Source organism: Macrobrachium rosenbergii, chromosome 7 (assembly GCF_040412425.1).
Source record: "Macrobrachium rosenbergii isolate ZJJX-2024 chromosome 7, ASM4041242v1, whole genome shotgun sequence".
NCBI lineage: Eukaryota > Metazoa > Arthropoda > Malacostraca > Decapoda > Palaemonidae > Macrobrachium > Macrobrachium rosenbergii.
The window spans coordinates 10700001-10707500 of record NC_089747.1 but is presented as its reverse complement, the minus strand read 5'-3'; the positions used below and the strand labels follow the sequence as shown (position 1 = coordinate 10707500).

At 37.3% G+C, this 7500-nt stretch overlaps 1 protein-coding gene across 2 annotated transcripts in view; it reads left to right on the top strand.

The window, feature by feature from the left end:
- Positions 1-7500, top strand: part of LOC136840123 (uncharacterized) — a 697102-nt gene that overhangs the window by 255343 nt on the left and 434259 nt on the right. The gene's annotated exons all lie outside the window — the stretch shown is intronic.

The window sequence follows — 7500 nt, the reverse complement described above, 5'->3', positions numbered from 1 at the left end:
TGTCTATGCATAAAAATCCATGTCAGTCTGTATATGCATCATAAAAAAATTAGGTAAAAAAATTGTCTAATTTTTAACTGTTCTCTGACAAAGAATCTTAACTTTATTCAGAGTTTATTTTTACATCCCCCTTCTCTTTCTTTTTTCACTTAGGCCTGGTCTAGATAAAGATATTAGGTTTTCCTTCCTATTGGCCTCTGCTTTAAAAAACAAAAAAAAGAGAGAGAGAGAGAGAAAAGATGAATGCATAACGATCAGCACAAGCGAGTGGCACAGAAAATATTCTGAATCGTTGACGTAAATATGACAGTAAAAGGAATTATAGCTAAGACTGCAGATATTATTCATTTCATACCTTCACTCTTTTTCTCTTCATTTCATTTTCCCCTCTTAAATTTAAGGCTGTTTAATGAAACTAAAAAGAAATGTTAGTTTATATATGTGGTGAAGGTTAATCAAACAAATAAAGAAGAAATGTTAGTTTATATATGTGGTGAAGGGCATAGCTTGTTTTGGGCGGCTATACTCGTCTCTGTCTCCTCTTCGTTAAAAGACTAAGTATTGGGTAACTTTCTTCTGTTTAATTCTTTGAAGAAGGAAAACGGACAGTACTTTGAACGCCCTTGATCACATTTAGAAAGAAGCTTGCTTCCTGAAGGAGGATAGAAGTTCCAGAACTGCTAAAAGAGACTCCACAGCCTCGAAGTGGATGAAAATTCATTTTTTCTGTTAAAGCAATGGCCAGCGGGACGTGCAACCCGAATACCTTTTCCAGCTCGGGCCCCAAGAAATTAATAAAAATTTAAACGAAGGCTTTTACTGTTATACTCGTAATATTCATGCAGGACCTAAATGAGATTAGAGACTCACCTTACAAAGGAGGTGTAGGAGGTCCCGTTGAGACAATAAGCAGAAACAAACTTCCTGTTTGTGGAATTATGTGATAAGAGCAGATTTATATTTAGGAGGGAAAAGTGTGACGGAGCGCTTCCTAAAATAAAAAGGTTTGCAAGCGGAAGTGACAATAAAATAAGTAACGGGTGAAGAGAGGGGTTCAAGTTTTCAAACAGACTTTTCCTTAATGAACATGGTAATAAACAGAAAGTATCAGGTAATGAAAAATACCTTATATTTATGAAGTGTCAGCTGTTTTTATGCCCCTGGAATTCTATTTTAATAAGAAAACAGTTTTGAAAAGGCGTCCGTGCTTGCATGGCAAAACACACATAAGCGCCAATTCTTGCTTTAATTGGTTCTTATTCCAGAGACACACACACACACACACACACGAATGTCAAAGTTTAATTTCGCTAGTTTAGTTATATGGGCAAACTAAGGAGGGTGATGTTAAATTGCTCGTGCTCGTACGGGGAACAATTACACTGTCATATTATATATATTGTCATAAAACTCCCATAACCCAATTCCACACGAGGGACCTGCAATTACGTTTTCCGGGTCCCCCTCTTTGGGCGGAGGAAAAATACGACAATAAACACAGCCATAGCTACACAACAGGTATTTAGGATTGCGAGAATAGTTCCAGCTTAATTTCTTCATTGCCAAAAAGTTTTTATTTACAATGTTATAACAAGGGCAAACTTCGAGAACTTGTAAAGACGCTTAAAGAAGATCCTATGTAAATAAATTTATCACTTCAACAACATGCTATACATACGTACCTAAAACTGTCTCTCCAGGCGCGCCCCACCCCTACATAAAAATGGTGACGGGGGAGGGTAATTCCATTGTTAGAACGTTTGAGGAAATTATCCAAATTTATTTGTTCCTGGAAATTCCAAAAGAAACGCCATATACTGTAATGTTTGTGCCGTTTGACTTAATATTTATATCTCCGTCTCTTTAAGTTAATATTGATAAACTAAATAATTAGCATGCACCTGTTTTCGTAAGTATATTTATTAATTTCAGAAACGAAAAGGGCTGTCGTCACCGTTTCCCAAAAACATGAGACAAAATGGAAAAGAATGCGCAATAGATATTAGAGGTGAAAGTGAAAGACTTTAAAGCGTGAAATGGAATTTGAAATTTTCCAGGCTCAAAATAAGAGCGAAATGAAATTTGAGAGTTCCAGGCTCAAAATATGGTATGAATTCGCCGCTCGCCCGGCCGAGTTCGAGTCGTTTGATGTAAATATTTTGCATAACAAAAGAGCGAAATAACGATTAAATAGATTTTCCTGCCAAAAAGCAAAGGGTGTTTGGGGAGCTTTCGGTATAAAAAGCTGCTTGTATTATGCTTGTATTGTATTATGGCGAAGCTCCGGAAAATTGACGCAGTAAGGAACAGCGGAAGGACTTAATTGCTCTGGTGATAAAAAAGGTATTCTTGTTTTTGTGCGTTTATATGTAGCACTTGGAGAAGTAGGGATATTACTGCAGTCATTATTATCGTTTTTGTACGTTATCGTTATCAGTAGTAGTAATATTCGTTATTTATGGTAGTAGCATTGATTTCAGACGAATATTCGATAACGAAAGTTAGTATTCTAATCTCGATTTAAACCTTCATAAGTGTGTTTATGATGAACGGTGAAATTTTCCACTCTTGTTTGCTAGGTCGTCGTTCGCTCTCGGCCTTCTTCCCACCAATCCTGCCAGTTGTAGATTAGTATAACGATATACTGGGGGCAATTAAAATTCTAGCAGCATCACCCCGAAAGACTTGCTAAGGAACAGGAAGTGTATACCCTTCTGGCGACACCCCCATGTTGTGGGAGGGTGGGAGAAATGGTGTATGGTAATATATATAAATATTTATAAGAGGGCATTGTGGCTATTAGAATTACATATGTGTCTGGTAAAAGTGACCAGTAGATTCTACATATATATATATATATATATATATATATGTGTGTGTGTGTGTGTGTGTATTATTTATGTATTCATGCGAGTGTGAAAAGTGGCAACTTCTCAGCCGTCTACAAACGTAGCTTTAGTTTGGCAACTTTTGGTTTGATAGTTTATCGTTCTAAAAATCTCAACACTGAAACATCATCAGAGATTAAGCGACCGGAAAGAAGACTATGCGGGGCATTGAAACAAGATCATTCAGAATGTTCCTAAGCTCATGGAACAAAACGCATGCTCGACAGGCTGTGAGTGTGGGAGTATACTGCATGTTCATACATGAAATACATACATGCTTGCTTGTATTGTAAATGCTTTGAACTTGAAACGTAATAATTTGTGAGAGAGGCTATACATAAATGCGATAATTCTGAGAGATATATTTGGATTAATGGAATTGTTCAGATATTGGAATAATGGAATATTTGTTAAAAGTAATTCTGGAAATAATGTAGCACATTGTGCTTACAAGACTCCCGCATCAGATTCACCGTTGATGATTTTAAGGTCAGCTACACTTTTAGGGACAAATAATATTTCCATTGACTGACTGAGGAACCGTTTCAGTTCCTTACCATTATTGTAGGTCACGGCGCCGAAGCCGCAGTATTGCAGGTTCGGCTTTTGACTTACCTGCGAAGGGGGTGTGTTTGATGTTATGGAAACATGATTATGTCAGCATTTACATTCATGTAGGCACATGTGCAGTGAAATTCCTAAGTCCGCCGACACTCGCTGGTCATTAGTTTTACATCGTTTCAGGTACGTAGGTTAATGTCTGCTTATAACCTTGTTTGTGTTTGAAAACTACAATATATATATATATATATATATATATATATATATATATATATATATATATATATATATATATTGGCTATTTAATTCATGGTTAGGCTATAAAATGTTTTGATAGAAGCCAGAGAACTTGGTTGCGCAAATCCCGCAAGATTTTAGAAATTCGTGAAGCCCCTTTTCATTGCTCTTGACAATAACAGAAATACCATACCTATTCTACCTAGAAAAAGTCTAATTTTCATTTTATTTTTCAGTTATTCATAGATTTCAAGTTTTATTATGTGGCTACGTCTCCGCCCTGGCCAGTGTGACTTCATATTCACATACGTTTTTAAACTCTTAACTTAAGAAGTAATAAATTTGACCAATCCTTGGTTCCCTCGAGACTCGAAGTTCTCGAGCTTTTATTCTTTTCAGTTTTATGATTATTCATATTAAGAGCCTTATTCTCCTTAGGAAAAATGCCAATTTACATCATGGTTTTTTTTTTCAAGGATATTGGCAGTTTTTGGTTTACATAGTTTGTTTTTCGTTGCAGATGTATCCGTATCATGTATATTAAACTACTTTTGAGCCTGGTTTCCCTTAATAAGTATGGGGCTAAAGAGGAAAAACACACATACCACTTAAAAATGTCATAGTCAGATTTAACTCTGGATTTCCTCCGCTTTTCCATCTCTCCTATCACACGGTCGCAAACTCTGCCGCTGGTAATCAGGACCTGGAACGGCAAACGAACTCGAGTTAAAAAAAAAAAAAAAAAAGAAGAATTGGTGGTACGCATGCAACAGACATGGAGAACATTAAACTTGATAAGCCCTCGGGTGGAACGCTGCTTTCCAATCAGGCCTGCCATCTCCAAATGAAAGAAAACGGGAACTAATTTCTCGGTATGAAAAACGACCCGGTCGTAAGTGCCTGCGGTTCATAAGAAATTCGACCTATTAGCATAAGCTGAGAAGCTCTTCAGAGCGAATCCAGTGCATCCATCGGGACACCCAATGAGGGAGGCCTTTTCTTTATTAAAGCCCTAATGCAGCTCCCAGTGTTGGAAGTTTGTAAACTTTAGTAGTGAAGGGAGTGGGAGGGGCAGAAAGGCTAATTAAAACTGAGGAACACGTATCAAATGGTGTCAAAACATTTTGTCTGGTGCTAGGTATTGCATCCTCTCTCTCTCTCTCTCTCTCTCTCTCTCTCTCTCTCGTCTTGTATTAGAATTGTGATCCAATTGTCATGCATTTTGCCTCTTTCCTTTATATATTACTAAGTTTTCTTGTAATTTAATCCTCCTTTTCTTTAGTATTCATATGACACTTTTGTGACTTGGACTCTATTTTCAGGACTCTTCATGCTGACCCAGTTCTCTCTTTCTCCTCGTCATTCAGATTATTTTTGGTTCCTTTTTATCATTTCCTTTCATCAGTGCTATTCTCAGCCCACCCTCTCTTTGCATCTTTCATTTCATTGAACTTTCAAATTGTCTCATATTTTTTCGTTCCCAAGTATTTTATCGTTCCTTCATCTCGTCTTTGTAACCTAATTCCTCACATGGCCATTCGCTTGGCCCCCCTTTTTCTTATCCCATCCATTAATTTCTTTCAATTCGTGCTTTATTTTTCTGTCTGCGTCCTGTGTTCCCTTCTCCAAGCACCGCATTACCCTCTCTCGTCCCTTTGTCCTCTCCCTCGCTTTGTCCGTGCGTTCTTTCCTGTGTCCTTCCCTCCCACAAGCCTTTTCAAGCTCTCTCGGTTTTTTTTCCCTCTCTCTCTCTCGTCTTCGAAGGAAATTCTTGCTTTCATCTCCCTAACATTCCCCCCAAAATTTCTCGCCATCCCGTCCTTCACAGTGTATCCTCCGCTATTTTTTGCCTTTATCTTTCTTTTATTTTTACCCTTTTTTTTCGTTCTTATGAAGGAGCATCGCCCTGACCTTCTGCAGATCGTCGATGACCTTTGGGAGTCCTGATTCTTTTTTATCTTTTTTATTAAATCTTTTTTTTTTTTAATCCCTCTAAACTTCGGCTGAAGGCATCTTGGAGGAGAATTCCAGCCGGCTCTCGGAACGACAAGATTATGATCTTCATTCATGTAAACAGCGATTTATCTCGCGATTTAGCGCTGGAGATTTATTCTCGTGATTTCGCTCAAGAGATTTAATAAGATTGGCCTTGTAAATCCCGGCGAAAAGGCTTATGCGAAGGCATCTTGTTACAGAGATTTATGCGCCATTTTTTTTATTTCCTATTAAGTGCTTGAGCTCCAGTTTTACTTTGTTCCTAGAGTAATTTTTTTTAATTTCTCTTTCCAAGATGGTGTTTTATGGTTCGTTTGTTATTGCATTTGATAAAAGAGGTTAATGTATTGTTTTATTGCATTTATGAAAAGAGATTGATGCATTATTCTTATCTGTTTGGATTAAAGACAAAGAGGAGATAATGTATGTTCACATTTATGTAAGACTAATGGAATAAAGCATGGCAGGTTTTAGACAGAGAGAGAGAGAGAGAGAGAGAGAGAGAGAGAGAGAGAGAGAGAGAGAGAGAGAGAGCAGTTCTTCCCTTGAAATGGTTAAATATAGTTTTATTTTGAACTGAATTTAAATACTGTGTTAAAAAGCACTAAGGAATTGATATATACCTTTGTTTAGTATAAGATATAATTACAGGGCAGATACCAGTGACTTTTTGTAATCAGGCTAGAGGTTGGGATTACTGTGTATAATAATGCTTGAATATTGTTAAACTTCATTAGGTCTTCTTCTTTTAACGTGCTTTTTTCCCCATTTTGTATGGGGTAGTTAATGATGCCTTCTTTTGAAGGACTTTGATTTGGCTTTGGGGTAGACCGTAGTCTGACTGGCTGTCCCTGCCTGACATCGCTTAGTAAAGAGCCAATAAACGCTAAGGAAATATTGTGGTGTTCAGCTTTTCTTACCCGACATCTCAGGATCACAACTAAGTATGCTTGTGTCTCGGGTTCTCTGTTTCCATCCAATCACCCGAGAGTTATCATAAGGGAATATCAGGCCTGGTGGAAGACCGAGCTTTCATTGAAATTAAAAGATTTTCAAGGCGAGATCCTGAGAGATGCACGCTAGTACGTAAGCCAGGATGAGTTGATATCAGTAATATTGTTTTTAATTTTAGATGCTTGTACATGTGTTAGGGTATTCGGTTTTGTTTTATGAATCATGCTACCGTTGGTTCATTCAATCGCTAGAGTTTTTAGGACACACACACATACATACATATATATATACACACACACATACATACATACATGCGGGTGTTTGTGTGTATGTGTATTTATGTATATATACTAGTCGTGGGCATATTTATGATTTGTAGTCGCACCAAAAAAGTATTCACCTTTGAGCTGTGGAATGCCACCTCTCTTTTTGGTTCCCAAAATTGACAGAGTGCATATGTAATCTTTTGCACGAAGTACCTCTTACGGTGGTTACTTCGCTCTTCTTGGTAACAATTGTCGTGTTTAATACAGTAATGCCAGTCTCTGCCTCTTCATCATTTAAAATTAAGAGCATTTCTCAACGAGAAAAAATTTTGTGAAAAAATATTCACTGATTTTGTGGCAGTTTTTCAATCAGTCAATCAATCAATCAAGATCTTATTATCCTTCGAAATTTTGCAATTAATTAGAGAGCACTTCATTCATTTCCTTGTAGTTAACGCCCCAGAATAGTTTTCTGTGATTAATTGCGCTAATCAAGGTCTTTATCTCATAATTAACAGCGTCTTTTTTTTGATTGATGGCGAACAAGGATTGGTGACGGACATCCAGAATTAACCAGCGTGCGGATGTCGTTGTAATAT